This window comes from Mytilus californianus, unplaced genomic scaffold, assembly GCF_021869535.1.
Source record: "Mytilus californianus isolate M0D057914Y unplaced genomic scaffold, xbMytCali1.0.p SCAF_8, whole genome shotgun sequence".
NCBI classification, from domain to species: domain Eukaryota; kingdom Metazoa; phylum Mollusca; class Bivalvia; order Mytilida; family Mytilidae; genus Mytilus; species Mytilus californianus.
This window is the reverse complement of record NW_026262734.1, coordinates 69796745-69815586: the sequence shown is the minus strand read 5'-3', so window position 1 is coordinate 69815586 and position 18842 is coordinate 69796745. Positions and strand designations below refer to the sequence as shown.

Here is an 18842-nt window from a genome sequence, read left to right as displayed (position 1 = left end):
GGTGAAAAATATCCTAATTTAAGGACAATCACTCCTATAAAGAGTGACAGTCTGCTTACTGTATTGGCAAAATTTGACTTGTTAGTAGATCTTGTCTTGCTGACCATGTTTGCTTATTTAAGTTTCTATCTATCTATTATAATTTTTACCATTTAAGGCAAAATGCCAAAAAAAAATGATGAAAATTGTCATTAAAGGGCAGTAACTCCAATAAGGAGTTGTCAAACAATCTTAACAATTTGTTTTTATTGTAGATCTTGTCTTACTGATCATTTTTGCTTATTTAAGTTTCTATCTATCTATTATAATTTTTAAGATATAAGGCAAAACGCAATAAAAGTAAACATTTTCATCAAAGGGCAATAACTCTAATAAGGAGTTGACTGAAGATTTTAACCATTAGATTTTTTTGTAGATCTTGTCTTGCTGTTCATTTTGGCAATTATAAGTTTCTCTCTATCTATTATAGTTTTCAATATAATAGGCAAAAATGAAAAAAATAATTTTGTCATTTAAGGGCAATAACTCCTGACAGTATTGACTTATATGCACAATTGGAAGAGCTCAAAATGCTGAGCATTCTTGCCCTCATAAGATTTTCTCTTTTAACGGTTTTCAAAATAATAGACAAAACTTGCATTTTACCCCTATGTTCTATTTTTAGCGATGTCGGTCATCTTGGTTGGCAGGCAGGGTCATTGGACACATTTTTAAACAAGATACTCCAATGATGATTGTGACCAAGCTTGGTTAAATTTGGCCCAGTAGTTTCAGAGGAGAATTTTTTTGTAAAAGTTTACAGACGAGTTATGAGAAAAGCTCACTTGGCCCTTTGATAACTTGATACTTGCACTACACTAACGAAAGTAACAGTGCTGTTTAACTCATTTTATCATAAATTTTTTTTTAGACACCGGACCAAAGTTGATACGACGGGGACAAATAATTTCCTTGTAAATGAGATACATAACTGCATACCAAATATATTTAAAATATCATAAACAGTTCCTGTTAAACTTTGCCTAACCAGAAACTTGACATTCAAACTATGCAGAAATTTCAAAGTCTGAGTCAATAGGGCATTATTCTGAGCAGGACTACATTTGTAAGGATATGGGGTAAATAGTAAGTATGAAATTGATCTGGTGAATGCAGTTAAGGTGGATTGTTTGTATTCCTTAAACTTGGATTGTAAAATAGAACACAGTTTGTCTGGATCTTTAATACTATATACAAATTTTGAGAAAGGAATGTTCATCTATATGATGAAAATTATGAGTTTTGTGTTATAATCACGATTGATCTTAAAAAATGCTAATTGTTCTTTGTATTATCATTTTTTTTTCTTCGAATTTGCAATATAAGGGGAGATAACTCATATAATACAGGGATGGAAATTAACAAGGGGCGACTAGCCCATGGCCCTTAAATTACAGCTGGACAACTAAATTTTTCCACATTTTTGATTGAACATTTAAGAGGCCATGTCAATAGGCAACGAGCTACGTACTGTACAAACCTTAAATGTGCATAAATTTAGATTCAGTTTAAAAGCCACAGAAAAAATAAGCTTAGCTAAGATAGACGAAAGATACAAAATAGATAATCAAACTCATAAGTCGAAAACAAACTGACTGGTTTTGCTCATTGTTGAAGGCTGTACGGTGACCTATATTTGTAAACTTCTATGTCATTTGGTCTCTTGTGGCGAGTTTTCTCATTGGCAATAATACCACACCTTCTTATTTTTATATGGACAATGCTTTGACAAAAAAAAATACCAAAAGACACACAACAGTATACAAAACACAACATAGATAAACTGTTTACACAGAGATATGTCTCGCCTTTTTGTACTTTTGATAATGCAAATGTTGAAATTAAAATAGCAATACTTTAACATGTAACTTATGCAAATATTCAAAGTCAATGAACCATGACTGAAGGTACAAGGCCAAGTAATCTCCATGGAAATGAGATGTGCCAATGCTAATACAACTGCAAACCAAATACCATTGACTTTTCATAAGTCGTTCCCTTTAAACAAACCTAAACACAAACATTAACTTGTAATCTATGTAAAAGTTTCAAAGTCAATGAACCATAATTAGGGGGTGGGGTTATATAATCTCCATGGAAACAAAACTTGCAAATGCCAATATATTTGCATACTGAATATCATTGACTTAACATTAGTGGTTCATCTTAAACTGACATAATCACAAACTAATACATGTAAACTAAGCAAAAAATTCAAAGTTAATAGACCATGACTGAGGGGTAAGGACCAAATATTCTCCATGGAAATGAGATGTGCTTATGCTTATACAACTGCATACCAATTATCATTGACCTACCACTAACAGTTCCCTTTAAACTGACCTAATCACAAACTAATACATGAAAACTAAGCAAAAGTTTCAAAGTCAATAGACCATGACTAAGGGGGCGGGGCCAAATAATCTCCATGGAAATGAGATATGCCAATCCTTATACAACTGCATACCAAATATCATTGACCTACCACTAGTGGTTCCCCATAAACTGACCTAATCACAAACTAATACATGTAAACTAAGCAAAGTTTCAAAGTCAATAGACCTTGACTGAGGGGGCGGGGCCAAATAATCTCCATGGTAATGAGATGTGCCAATGTTCTTCTTCTTCCATATACTGCCCACATTCAACTTTCTGAATATACTGGCAAATTTAATAAGTTAATAAAACTACATACCAAATACCGGGTATCATTGACCTACCACTAGTGGTTCACCATGAACTAGACCTAATCACAAACTAATACATTGTTGACGCCGCCGCAGCCAATGCCGGAAACAGCATACCTATGTCTCGCTTTTTGACTACGTCAAGGCGAGACAAAACTGAAGACTTAGCAACACAAATCCCACCAAAAACCAGGGATGATCTCAGGAGTTTCAGAAGGGTAACCAGATCCTGCTCTACATGCAAAACCTTTCACGTTACTCCTAGAAACAATATGTTAATAAGTTATACCATTGTAAACGATCTCATATTTTATCTTAAAATTCTATAAATACATCCAGATATATTATAACTGTTATGGTCTTCAGTTGTTTTATATGAAATACCTTGTATTCAGGGTACTCTACAGTGCAGGGTACTTTACAGTGCAGATCAAAGGAAAATATGTGGCAAAATTTTTAACAAACTTTTATAAACATACTCTTTCCAAATAATAAGCAGTATTCAAGACAAAAAAATAAAATAAAAATAAGAGTGAAAGGACCCAGGGCAAACAGTTATGGATTTTCTGTTTTGAATTTTCCTCAGAGTTCTATATTTTTGTTATTTTACTTTTTTATAAGGGCGCACGGACCCAGGGCGAACAGGTCACTAATTTTAGGGCGAACGGAATTCGTGTGGTGCAATTGTGTATATAAGTGTATAAAGAAGAATTCTATATTAAATAGAAGTGCCATAAATTCAAAATTAAGGGATTCTTTTTACTAGTTTAACTGAAGTGGTTCATCTGATAAAGGTGGAATTTACAGAATATGTAACAGGTAACTGACACTAAGGCAATAAAAAATGATCATTACTTGACAAGCAATTACCGCACGGTAGGTTGGTATGAGAGTCTCAGAGAGACATTCTGACACTGCGACTAAGACCAGATACACATTTTTATTTTATGCAGTCTCAGCACAGGAATCGGAAATTCTATCAATAAAATTCTGTAAATAATAAAGTCGACTATCAATAGAGCTTCTCTACTGTGGTCTCAGGTTTTAAAATTAGCGATCCTTTTTTCACTTGGTCTAAATCTTACCACGTAAATTCGTTTACTCTCTTATGAAATTGCAATTTAATGTAGGTTTTGTTTGTTTCAAAATAAACTGTTTTTCCTTATAAAATATTTCAATCTTGCAATCAGCATGATCAGCCAAATCTTGCAATCAGCCAGTCTTCGTGTTGACAGACGACGCGAGTACGAATAGCAATCTATCAGCAAAGTTCTAAATGCACATAAAATAGTCCGATGCGAGTTTTGAATACTTTTGAGAATGACAAGACATTTCATCGTTCCTTATAGAACAAAATATAAATCAATACACGTTTTTATTTCATTGATCTTGCTTGGGATGTTTCGACTTAAATGTTAATGTAGTAATCTTCCTTCACCTTTCCGTACGAAAGGAGAGCTACGTAAAGACGCAATGAACTAGAAACAGATGAAGAAGGAATTTCATGTGTTATTTGGTAACGTAACATGCATACAACTTAAATTTTCTCCGTTAAAAGTCACTTGCTATTATTGCTTTTTCAACACTGTCTTTCAGGAAACTCGCATTAAAATAGCGAAATAACGAGGTATCCCCGAGGAACCAGTAATGACGCACCTAAGGTTGTTTTTTTCTCTGCATTTAATCCACCATTTAAAAGAATTAGAAAAACGGAATGGAATAAAAGATTGATAACTATTAATATATTTCAGTCATTAAGCAGTTGATATTTGAAACGGTAACAGCAATAAAAATCATGTTTGCTAACATTACGTACGGACTGCCAACTAATGATGGGTACCAGTAATGACGCATTGTAAACAAACCAGTAAAAACCACTTACACGTACCTGATAATCGAAAAATTGCTTCAGTCTGGATTCTTTAAAGTTAACACTGTTAACAAATTCAATTTTATTAACAACTTTTGAGATTTTCATTCACTTTAATAATAGTAACACAAAAGCAATGTGAATTTAATATTAATTGTTTATATTGTTCCCTTGATTGATAAAAATAGAATGTTATAGCTATGGGTTCTCTTATTCCTCTGTTGAGGTACTGTGACAAGGACATAAAAAAGTGTCATGCCTCCTAAGCACGGTTTTGTCACAACAATATTTCAGATGTACCCAATGACCACAATTTTCGAGTGTACACTGTCCCCAATTGGCAAACACTATAAAATTACAGTTCCTGAGTTCTTGAGGTAGGCCAGTAAGTTTGCATACGCAGCAAGGTTCTTCATCTTCTATTACATCAGAGTCCATTGAATCATCAATACTTATGGGCCCTCCTCGCAAATTAAGTCCAGAAGTACCAGCACACGGCTCATCAACAACTGTTATTGTCTTTTTTGGAACTCTTTTTGACTTCACTTGTTTTGATGATTTTGAAGGTTTAGCTAACTGTTTTCCTTTCTCATTTGATTTACTTTTCTGACTTTTCTGACTTGGTTTTCTGCTTACATTCTCCTTATGTTCTTTAATTTTTTCAATTGTATCATTCTCTGTAATTGCCTTCCCACTTACAACTTTGCTCAGATAGCGTCTTTGTTTAGTTCTAGGTTTCTTTTTGAATAGGTTTTTCTCTCGATCTTCAAAAAAAGTGTCATTCTTCTCCGACACTGTTTTTTCTTGTGTTTCATTGATTGTTAAAGCATGTTCATTTTCTTCACATTGTTTATGTTAATTTCAATTTCTTCAACAGGTACATCTATATCTTTCTCAATTGGTTCAATTTCATGTACAGGTTCTCTGTCTTCAGTTTCACATGTTTCTTCTATGGAATCTTCTTGAATGAACACTTGTGCTGGTGCAAAATTGGAACGATCAACCATGTGAGGATCATACGGGTAAATCCCAGTTTTTCTAAATGCACTTTGCAAATTGCTAGGTGAAAGTGCATGGAGATAACCCTTACAAGCCAGACCACATATATTATAACGTGTTATTGGTTGTGAACAGTTTTGCCGCATAAATTTGTGGCACTCATTATTAAAAATCCTTTCAAAAGGTCCAAAGCATCCTACATCCATAGGTTGGAGAATGTGGCTTGTATGTGCAGGTAAGACAAACAAAATAATATTTTCTTTTCTTGCCCATTCAATTAGTTCCAATGAAATATGGGATTTATGTCCATCAAAAAGAATTAATACTGGAACATCAGATGTTCTGTGGGGTATGTATTTCAAAAGATGATTCTCCATGTATTTGCGGAAAATTTCTGTATTAGACCAGCCGCTTTCTGAAACATCACCGTCTGCACCTGTTGACTTATTTTCAAGAAGTTCTTGTCTCATCCTGTTACCAGGAAATACGAAGAACGGTGGCACACTGTGGCCTTGTGCATTTCCACACCCTAAGACTGTGACCAAGTGTTTGTCCCCTGAAGTAATAGCTGGTGGTGTAGATCCTGTAGCTGCAATAACATATGGAGACTTATGGTTAGTGCATATTCCTTTTTCATCAACATTGTAAATTCTTTCTGGTTAATCAAACAGATCATATTTTTCCAAAATTTTGTGAAGTTCAGAGTAATAGTTCTGCACATTGACCTCAGATGTAGCTTTTGCACGCTGCATTTCAAGACTATTTTCTGTACGCTTTAGTAAATTTCTGAAAATATTATTTTTTAATCTCAATTTAATTGTTACCTATAATTTTTATTCAAATTTAATATATAATTGTTCAAAATTTATGAAAGTGATATATCTTCCAATATATTTGACAATAAAAAGTAATTTTATTAATAAAACAGCATTGGCAATAATACAATTATAAATGTATACTTCATACATCGAACGAAAAAAGTCGATAAACCATAGAAAATTATATAAGCGACGATCATTTGTTCTACAGTGATTCCCGCTAAAATGTAAAAACACATCACATGACAGTCACGTGACTTTAAAAACACAAAATGAGGAAGCAGACGGCTACATACTTTTATTGACCAAAGTGGATATAGGACTGATAATCACTCGGGGAAAGGTAGGATGTTTTTGACCTTAATAAAATGGCGGAAATTACATTGTCTATAATATTTTAAGTAATAATTACCTTTCTGGGCGGAGTTTTAGGCATCTTCGTTGTAGTAAGACGACCTTCACCATAACGTTATGAACAGCAAATGTTGATGACGTCACGGCTTTTGTTTAAAAATATAAAACCGAAAACTAAATCGGTGCGTCATTTCTGGTCCGCGTCAAAACAGGTACCAGGACGATATAGAAAAAAGGGGGAAGTATCTGTCAACAGATTCCGAGTACGTTCGCCCAGGAACATATATATTGAGATATACTGTTCCCAGGTTCGCCCTGATAATGTGATATTTATTTTATTTTGCTATCATGTTGTGAACGTAAATTAATTAAATTAAATATGTGGAAGTTTGTTGAAAATTTCGCCGAATATTTATGTGGTTTTGCTGCTACCAGATAATCATTTTTCATTGATTTGTCACAATACACCTAGAGTGGGGCGCACATATTCGCCGGGGACACAATTTCGCCGTTTTATGATTTTCAGGTGTAGAAACTTCAAAGGATTGCTGAAATGGAAGAAACATGCCGGTAAATTATATTTCTATAATATCCTCGTGTATTGTATTTTCGACCTACTAACATATTTCTCCGAATTTCCCTTTTATAAATTATATGTTTGAACATAGACATGACTAATATTTTGAGAGTCACTAGTAAACTTGGGCATAAAATTATTGTATCTGAAATATATTTCGATCTTTAATTATTTTTTTATTTGAGTTAATTAGATCGATGGCACGTTTGTTGACAAAAACTAGCGTTTTGTGTTTTCGACCTCTCTAAGAAACTGGTCCAAAGTCGGAAATGACATGTCGTACAAATCCGGAATTGGTTAAAATTTGATGCCAATGTCTATATCAAATTATTTAAATTGTTAAGAGGCGATCAAACTTATGACTCAATGAATTAAATGGTTACATATACAACTTTAAGATAAAAAATATTATTTTGATATCTTCATTTGACTAGTTGTACACATTTCACTTAAGGCACTTTGGAAGCAACAGAGACATATATATATGTCTCTGGAAGCAAGTTTGATCTTGTATACAGTCATTTTTTTTTTCAATACTTTAGTGAAGGCATTGTGGAGTGAGTATTGTCTGTAATTTCCACTGACAGACTGTTGTTTCTGTTAATTAAAATTAATCTATATTTTATTTTTTTAGTAAAAAGCTGTAAGGATCATGCAGATTTCCGTATTAAAAATAACTTTAAAGTATTACAACTAACCACCTGAAGACGGTCGAAAACACAATACGAGACGATAAATATGATTATTTTTTAAACTAAGAAAAAATTTCGGCACTTACCGCAAAGGACCGAAAAACGAACAATGATTTTCGGCCAATTTCCTGAATGAAAAAAAAGATTTCAAAGAAGTATTTCTTAGTAATTCTTTGACTGATTGCCCTAAATTTTAGTTCTTTACACCTTTGAAATGTCTGCTATTCATCTATAATGAAATTGATTTGATAAATATTGTTTAAAGCTGCAGTTATTTGGTTTTAAATAGATGTGTAAATACGGCGAATGTGTGTCCCCCTATGACAAAACATCAGGAAATTTCAAACAGCCTTTAATCTAACTTTTCAGATGATTTTTTTCAGAGAAACACGTTTTCAAGCTAAGAATATTTTGCTTTTGATGTTATCTTCATATAGAAATATCAGTATACTTCAAAAACTTAATGGTCTGAACATAAACTGCAGAAAACATGGAAAATTATGGCGAAAATGAGCACCCCACTCTAATCGCTATTTATTCCATTCCGGATAAGTTCTAAAATTACACAACTTTTTCATCCAGTTGAAGCTATCTTGGGCCCTGTTTAAACAATGCACCATGCATGATACTTTTTAATGAGATCTGTTTAAAACATCGTAAATACTTCAAACAAAATATTTTTTGACTATAATTTGAGTTTTGAAAAAGTGGATCATAATCTATCAAAATTTCGTATTGATCGCTTTCTAAATTTTTCCCTTCCTCAGCTCGTTACTGATGACCTTTGTTGTTTACCTGTTCAAGGCCTGTTGACCCAAACAGGAATTTGTCTAAATGACTGTTTTTCCGGATTGGACTAAATAGCGATAAGGTGTATTGTGTAAAGGGACACTTCCTATATATAAGGTGATAGGACGTGCCGCTGGAATAGGCCATATTCTCTAGCTTGAAAATATGTGAATACGTGGTGAAAATTATCAGAAATATATATTATGAGGTCAACAAATAAAAAAAAATAAATGAAGATGTGGTATGATTGCCAATGAGACAACAGTTAACAACTGTAGGTCACCGTACGGCCTTCACAAATGAGTAAAACCCATACAGCAAGTTCCCATTACTTGTTATAAATTTGTATGAAAAGCCCTGTAATTTTTTCACAGCCAAATGTTTTGCCGTAAGTAAATATTACATAAGGAATCTGAAGGTGTTATTCCACTTTTCCAACACACTACAAGAAATTCAACCAATATGGGAAAAGGTTACATTTTTACCTAATCAATATATGAAAAGGTATACATTTTCAAAATCTAAATTAATTATATGAAAAGGGTGGGGTAACAGAACCCCAGCTACACCCCTATCATATTAAGTATTGATGAACTCGCCCCATCCCCCCAAAAAAAATCAAATGGTCGTCCCCTAAATGAACATAATGTCACATCATTGGTTGAATTTCCATTATTTAGGAAATATATAACCAATCAAGAGGTCTTGGTGTACGCTTTTGAGAATATTACCAAAAATGCATTAGATTCTGAAACAGGGAATTGGGAGTATTACATTGTATGTTGTGATCCCAGCTGATATCAGAAACATATTACATGAATATTATTTTGGCAAGTGAGGTCTTTTTAAAAAAAGTTGAAAAATTTTACAAAACATAAAATAAAAAAAAATAAAATGCAATTTTGTATCAATATGTAGCTATATAGTGATGATTTATATTTTGATTGAATTGAAAGATGCAAAATTGGAATAAAAATGTTTTTATAAGTATTATGATATACCATACTCTTTAAAAGTCAATTTCAAGAAGGATTTGACAACTTGTAGATTTTTCTTACAAGTGAAATAAATACACGGGAAACTAAACCTACATGAGTTTATCTACATGTACCTTTTTATTGGTGTACACACCACAATTTTTTTATGAGATCCCTCAAACACATCGATACCACCAGATTTTTGACGATATATGTTTGAAGGTAAATCCAGAAAATCCCTTCTGACATTTTAAATTAATTGAGTGTTATTTTACATTTTGCATTAAATTTGCCTTCAATCAAGTACATGGCACAACCATTTAGGAAACTGTTGGAAAACAGCACAGCAAAAAAAATAAAATTATAAAGCCTTACAGTAGCAGATTAACAAGACTGCATTGTATTGAAGGGATTTTAGATGACTCAAATACTGCAATCTACCCCTGTCTATCAGTGTGTCCTGTTCGTCTGTCCCATGAAATTTTGGAAGTATAAATAGTCAGTGGCCTTTGGCTGTTTTTTGCTCTTTGGTCGTGTTGTTGTCTCTTTGACAACTTCCCCATGTCCATTCTCAATTCTCAATTCTATTTGTCTGTTTGTTCCAAAAACATCAAAAGAAAACTTGGAAACTTCACAGAAAGCTTGCATGCTTGTAAGGATTATTTGTCATCATATTCTGTTGACCATACTTATTAACAGTCAGTATAAATAAATAAAATATTGTTTAAATTAAACTTGGGCCAAAAATACTATTGTTTCCTGCCTCCATATCTACCCTTACACATGATGTTGTGGATATTTTGGTGAGACCGGGTTCTTTTCACCTGACCTAGACCTCCTTTCATGGATACATTTTGTAAGTGATCAAAGTTAAAATTACTTGATTTTTAGGTCCGTTTCTCAAATACCGTAAGCAAAAGTTCAACTATGAGTAGTGTATGGAATGATTGTAAAGTGTACATGTTAGTCGGGCAGGTTTCATCTGACCTTAACCTCATTTCGATGGTTCATTGTTCAATGTTAAGTTTTTCTGTTTTGGTCAGTTTTTATGCCCCACTTAGGGGCATTATGTTTTTCGGTCTGTGCGTCTGTTTGTCCGTCCGTTTGTCCGTCTGTCCCGCTTCAGGTTAAAGTTTTTGGTCAACTCGAGGTAGTTTTTGATGAAGTTGAAGTCCAATCAACTTGAAACTTAGTACACATGTTCCCTATGATATGATCTTTCTAATTTTAATGCCAAATTAGAGTTTTTACCCCAATTTCACGGTCCACTGAACATATGAAATGATAGTGCGTGTGGGGCATCCGTGTATTATGGACACATTCTTGTTCAATAAGCAATAGGCCAATTTTATTTGGTATATGGGATGATTATAAGGTGTACATGTCTGTCTGGCAGGTATCATCTGTGGCTCTGCCTTTGACCTCATTTCCATTGTTCATTGGCCAGTATTAAGTTTCTGTAGTTTGGTCCTTTTCTCAGATTCTAAAAGTAATAAGTTAACTATATTTGGTGTATGGAATGATTGTAAGATGTACATATCTTTCTGGCAGGGTTCATCTAACCTTCACCTCATTATCATGTTATGATTGCCAATGAAACAACTATCCACCAAAGTTCAAATGAAGAGGATGTAAGCAATTATCATGATTATAGGCAACCGTACGGCCTTCGTCAATGAGAAAAATCCAAACTGTATAGTCCGCGGTGAACGGTCCAGACATGAAAAATATGAAACAATTCAATTGAGCAAACTAACGGCCTAATTGTAACAAAACAATCAAGTACTAAAATCAAATCTGACAGACTTGAACCAACGACAACCACTGAACTACATGCTCATGACTTAGGACAGGCACATAAAGAATGTGGCAGGGTCTGAACTTGACCTTATTGTTGTAAATAATTGATAATGTTAAGTTTATGTGATACTTGTAGTAAAAACTTTATCTTTAAGGCTTTCAATATTAAGTCAATCATGGTCAGTAGAGCAGACAAGACATGAACGTGTGCACTCAGACTATCAAATAGTCTATGTAAAATATAAAAAAACATCATTTTACCTTCTCTTTTTTTACTGCCAGATAAAGCTTTTTTACTGCCAGATAAAGCAGGAATTAAGTATATTAATTGTCCATAAGAAACACTGTACCTGGAATGAAATTCACACTCTTCAAACAATTTTTCCTTGTAAATGTTGCAGAAAATACAAATGATGCCAAAGAAGAAAAGAGAAAAGGAACTTGGACTGTACCATTTTCTTTGCAGCTCCTAAGGTGAAGTATTGTGCAATAAAACATTTATATAAATGTTTATATAAAAATAAGAAGATGTGGTATGATTGTAAATGAAAAAACTCCTTCAACCAAAGACCAAAATTAACAACTATAGGTAACCGTACTGCCTTCAACAATGAGCTATATAAGGCCTTGAAATGACCAATGTGAAACAATTCTAATGAGAAACTTACAGCCTGATAAATCTACAAAACATTAAACGAAAAACTAATATGATATACAGCAACAAACCACTGAATTACAAGCTCCTGATTAGGGACAGGCACATGGAGTATGTAAAAACATTAAAAATGTTTGCTGGCACCAAACCCTCCTCCTAACTAGGACAGTGGTGTAACAGTACAACTTACAAACTATAAAAATCAGTTGAAAAGGGCTGAATTCTTTAGACCAATACAAAGCACAGAAAAAAATCCTAACAAAAACACACAAAGTACAGATCAGAGAGTACTAACAGTTACCGAAAGCAAGTTCAATTGGTCAATATTTTATCCATGTCCTAACACAATCTGCTGAATTTCTCTTAATAGTTAACCTAGACCTACAAATGTATGGTTATAGCCATCACTTGATGTCATCTGTTGTTGGAAATTAAACAAATAATGACTTCTCTGAAACCAACAGATCAATTTCAACCAAATTTGTGCTGAATGATCCTTAGTGTCTTGTACAAGTTTGTGTTCTTTAATTTGAACAATGAGCACAGAAAAATGGCTAACATAATGACAGGAAACAAAGTTAAAATGCAAGTAATTGTCAAATATATTGAAAACCACAATTGATTAGGAAAAACTTGTATGTCATTTCCATGCAATAATTTGAGAACTGTTCAACCAATGGTTTTTTTTTAATTCTTGTATGTTCTGACTGATACCAAAGGTCAAGTTCTATAAAGAAGATTTTCACTTTTGTCGTTCTAGAGTTATTTCCTTTCCTTGCTTTTACAATGACACTAATAAATGTAATTAAACCTTGTTTGCTGTCATTTTTACAGCCTACTGTTTTTAATAGCTCACCTTGACCAAAGGGTCAAGTGAGCTTTTCTCATCACTTGGCGTCCGTTGTTGTAACTTTTACAAAAATCTTCTCCTGTGAAACTACTAAACCAAATGTAACCAAACTTGGCCACAATCATCATTGAGGTATCTAGTTTAAAAAATGTGTCTGATGACCCCACCTGCCAACCAAGATGGCAGACATTGCTAAAAATAGAACATAGGGCCGTTAAATGCAAGTTTTGTCTATTATTTTGAAAACTGTTATGTAAAGAGAAAATCTGACTATGACGTCAATATTCAAGATGTTGAGCTCTAACATTTGTTCATTGACGTCAAAACTGTCAGGCGACTTCTTGTAGGAGTTATTGCCCTTAAATGACAAATTTTACCATTTATTTTCATTTTTGCCTTTTATCTTGAGAGCTATAATAGATGGAGAGAAACTTCTAAGTTGCAAAAATGATCAACAAGACCAGATCTACAAATAAATATGCATGATCGAAATTGTCAGGCAACTCCTAATTATTTAAATTAGCCACAGAGTTTTTTGTATGGTCTAGTTTTAATTGTACTTTTATTGTAGATCTAGGAGGTGAATTTCCTTCTGTTGAGGAGTCGGAAATTTAGACTGTCCTGAAGATATTAAATGAAGGTAAACATAACTTTAAAGTAATGTTTATATTGGTAATAAAACTCAAGTATGCATCAAGGATGTATATGGTTAGATGGTAATTACTGTATGTGAAACAATAAAATGTGTTCAAAGTGGGCAGTACATGTAACATACCATCAAAATTAGCATAGCCAAAAATGCAATCGCTTCTTAAGTTTAAGTTACATAGATCAAAGGCCCATGTGATCAGCATCATTTGTTGTTGATGGGTTTTATAGTATGTTGTCATAAACTTTAAAAAAAAATCTTAAATCATTTATACCGTTCCCAAGTTATGGTACTTGATTGTTAGAAAATAATTGTAATTTTTGTTTTCTATAAACAAATTCCTAAAGCAGAGATGCAGATAAATTTTTTTCCCTGTCAGACATAGGGGCCTGCAAGGTAGACAGTTTTGACAGACCTATCAACTGTTTGCCAGACCTACATTTTTTACCATTTTTTCTTCTTTTTTTTATCAGCTTTTTATACAGTTAAAACAAACAAGATAGGATGTCTTCATAGTGACTGCTGCTTCAGTGGATATCTTCATACTTGCCCAAGTTTTTAGGAGATTATAAACATTAATTTTTCTAACATGTATGATGTATATACTACATAATACATTACAACTAATTTAAATCATTCTTCAAAAACATATTTTGAAATTATTAAAGTAGCTATTTTGTTTGTTCATTCTGCTCAAATTCAAAGTTGGATTCATAACATTCTCAGTTGCAACGTAGGTTAACCAAGGACAACCCTCCTTCCATTTGGGGTTGAACTACAGCTTGGGTCGTTTTCCTTTTCATTAGCTACCAGCTTCACTTTTGTGTTTTTGCTTGCATTACTATTTTTATCAATTAAAACAAGATTAGATTGTTTTTTACCAGGTTTAGACCCCTCCTTAAATGTAATTGGCCATTCAGCCATGCTATAAGAAACATATTAAATATTTTTACCGGAGAATAAATTTAAAAAATTCAGATATGAACTGGTTCCCCAGATTAAGTGAAAGAGACGGGAAGTATTTGTGTAAAAAAGCATTGATAAATGCAAATAATTAATGTTTTCAAATCAGAAAATTATCAATATATAGTACAGATATGTTTAAGGATGTACTTAGGTGAAGTTTAGTAATTTGTGTCAGATGTTCGGACTCCTTCGTTTTTTTCCTACGATACAGGGTAAAATATTTTGCCCCATAACACCCTCTTTTTTTTTAAATAAGACTACAATAGCTCATAAAAGGTCATTTATCAAAATTAAACCAGATTATAGATTTCTTTTCTTTCGATTTGAGACCCAAATAATACCAATGGCAATGCTAATATAAGGTAAAAGTCTGAGTCAGCCTTTTCCCGCCAATTTTTAAATCTCAAATATGTCGAAAAGGAGCTCCATAACTTATCAATATTTTTAGCTTATTTTGTTCCTTAACTAATGCTATTTCGACTTCAGATATCAATTTTAAATTCTAGATTTTTTTAATTTCACCTCAGTACATCCTTAAATGCATCCCTTTAAAATTATTTGCCTGTTATTATAATATATTAATATTAAATCTAATAATTTTCAGATCCAATAATTTTCAATAAATCAAGGTTTTCTTAAATAAAAAACCAAGCCAAATGTTTTGAAAGTGGTGTTCAAAACTAAACAAACAATCAATCAATCCATACTGCAGCCATTTACCGATTTGATGACACATTTTATACAATTTTCAGAAACTACAAGGCTAATTTGAACCAATTTTTGCATGTCTGAATTAATTCTTTTGCTCAATTAACCATGACTGATTTTCAAAATGATCATCATGTAAAAATAAAGAGATGTGATAAGATTGCCAATGATAACTATCTGTATGAACAATGTTAGTTCACTGGTTTGCTTTCAACAATAAGCACAAAGGAATACCATATATATTGTAGTAAGCTATTAATAAAGGCCCCCTCCTTATAAAATGTTAAACAATTAAAAAGTGAAAAACAGCGTCCTGATTTTTGCTCAAATAAACGTTTGCCTATGGAGATATCCTAAGTTAATCCCATATAGGAGTCAATAAAATCTATAGCTGATATAAAAAGTCCCTAAACTTTGTTTTAATTTGTATTGATGTTAATCATATAAAAGTTTGTACATTATTGAAGTTACTGTTAATTTTGTGTATTTCAGATTATTATTGAAAAAAAGAGCACCTTGAAGTACTAGAAGAATTTGAAAACAAATTAACTTGGTGAAATAGTCCTACTGGATATGACAGAACACCAAGAGAAATGGTGAAAAATTACACAACTTATCACAAGAAGATAAAAGCTTTTTGCAATTTTCGGTGGTTCTGAGATCAGTTACAGTCAAAGGAAAAAAAAATACTGAACATGTATTAACGATTCATCGATCTTATGATGTATCTTGATTGATATCTTAAAACATATTGACTGTAAACTAGTTACAAATTCACCAATTATATCTGTTGTTCACAAAATTTGTTATTGTTGTTAGTTGGAAATATCTGTTGAATGTTTTGAAATTAAAATGTGTAAATTTAAATGATGTTCATTGAAGTCTTTAAATGATACAAAAGGAAGGATACATGGAATAATTGCCATTGAGACAACTACTTTTCCTGCATAGGAGGGCAGTGATGTAAACAACTACAGTTCACCTTAAGCCTTCAACAATGTGCAAAATCCATAAGTTAAAGACAGTTATAAAAGGTCCCAAGATAATGGTACTTATACTTATACATCCTTGGCATTCAAATTTTTGGTTTGAGTGTTTCTGATGAAGGTAAATTAAAAAAATGCACAGCAAAACTTAATTTATAAAATGTTTTTTTTTCAATTTCAAAAGAGAATACTAATGGCCAAATTTAAGCAAATACCAAAAAAGAAAATCGATTATGGCAGACAGCAACCAAACACAACCACTGGACTTTATGATCCTGTTTTGGAGTGCTCAAACTGCACCATAACCTGGGACTCATAAACATCTTATATAATACTGAAAGACAGAAAAGTGTAAAGTGTCTTTCTTTCAAATTATCTGCTCTTTCTTTATGTTTAAAATGTACATTGTAAAACGCATACAAGAAGTTTACTGCTATTGAGACAAAGGCAAAAATCATAGAGTTACAGAACATATTGATTACAGACATAATAACAATAAACAAAAACAACACTTACCACTACTAAATGATCAGGAACTTTCAGGAATTGATTCCAGCTACTATCCAGGTTATGTTAAACAAATTTCCACCTCCCAACTGTTCTGTTCAGTGAAGAGTTTTTACCATTGAAATGAAATGTGAATACATTCCAATCTTTTGGCAGCCATGAATATTCCCTTCACATGGCGGCATTTATACATTTTCACATAGGTACCCAGGTAGCTATATGCTGGTATTTGTACAGTAATGTTGTTTTTCTTAGACAATGAACAGAGAACCAGGTCATGGGTACCTTTATCCGGTGGTGATGATACACAGTGAAAATGAAACATTTTTTTCTTTCTTTTTATTAAATTTTGAAGAAAAAAAGAAGAAAAAATTTAGCATTTAAAATTTTTTTCTGAATTTTGGAAAAAAATATTTTTTTTGTAAATTTTTCATTTTTTTTTTTTTTTTGAAATTTTGAAGAAGAAAAAATTAATTATAAGCATTTTTTTTTTTTTTTTTTTTGAAATTTTGAAAAATTTGATTTTTTTAGTAATTTTGCATTTAATTTTTTTTTTTTTTATTTACAAATTTTTTTTTTAGTCTAACTAAGGGGGTTAGCCATGCACGCATGGCTAAGGGTTAGTTGAACAATAATTATTATATTTTATAAAATTCAACTAAGGGGGTTAGCCATGCATGCATGGCTAAGGGTTAGTTGAACAATAATGATATATTTTATAAAGTCCAACTAAGGGGGTTAGCCATGCACGCATGGCTAAGGGTTAGTTGAACAGTAATAATATATTTTATTAAGTCCAACTAAGGGTTAGCCATACTCAGGTTAGATCAAGGCATCAATTACAGACTTTACCATATATTTGCCTGACAATTTGAAGATAATCATATTTGTAAATAACTTCATAAAATTCATCACTTTTTTTGAATTTTATTTTATAACTAAGGCTTAGAACAACATACACCAAATCATTTCATATTCCATAATATATAATTATTCCAGATTCAATTAATTCCTTGTTTTGAGGAGATTTTACTTTTTTTATCCAAATTTTAATTGGGGATATTTTACTGTCTTCATCCGAATTTTAATTGGGGATGTTTTACTGTTTTGATACAAATTTTGATTGGGGAGATTTTACTGTCTTTATCCAAATTCTAATTGGGGAGATTTTACTATTTTTATCCAAATTTTAATTGGGGAGATTTTACTGTTTTTATCCAAATTTTTACTGTTTTCATCCGAATTTTAATTGGGGATGTTCTACTGTTTTTATCCAAATTTTAATTGGGGGAGATTTTACTGTTTTTATCCAAATTTTAATTGAGATTTTATTGCTTTTATCTAAATTTTAATTGAGATTTTACTGCTTTTTTCCAAATTTTAATTGGGGAGATTTTACTGTTTTTATCCAAATTTTAATTTGGGAGATTTTACTGCTTTTATCCAAATTTTAATTGGGGGAGATTTTACAGTTTTCATCCAAATGTTAATAAGGGGATGTTTTACTGTTTTTATCCAAATTTTAATTGGGGGAGATTTTACTGTTTTTATCCAAATTTTAATTGGAGATGTTTTACAGTTTTTATCCTGAGTTGGGGATGTTTTACTGTTTTTATCTGAATCTTAATTGGGGATGTTTTACTGTTTTTATCCAAATTTAAAATAGGTCATTTGATTGTGTTTAAAAGGGACTGGGTATTTTATTTGTTTTTATCCAAATTTTAAATGGGTCATTTGATTGTGTTTTAAAAGGGACTGGGATTTTATTTGTTTTTATCCAAATTTTAATTGGGGGTGTTTTATGGTTTTTATCCAAATTTTAGGATGTTTGTATCCAAATTTTAGGATGTTGTACTGTTTTTATCCAAATTTCAATTGGGGATGTTTAACTATTTTATCCAAATTTTAAATGGTTCATT

The 18842-nt window shown here is 32.2% G+C and overlaps 1 long non-coding RNA gene across 1 annotated transcript; it reads left to right on the top strand.

Moving 5' to 3' along the window:
- Positions 1-12000: 12000 nt before the first annotated feature.
- Positions 12001-16775, top strand: LOC127712187 (uncharacterized). The gene is made up of 3 exons (XR_007986979.1): positions 12001-12076; positions 13679-13747; positions 15923-16775. It is a non-coding gene; the product is annotated as an uncharacterized LOC127712187 (long non-coding RNA).
- Positions 16776-18842: the final 2067 nt, after the last annotated feature.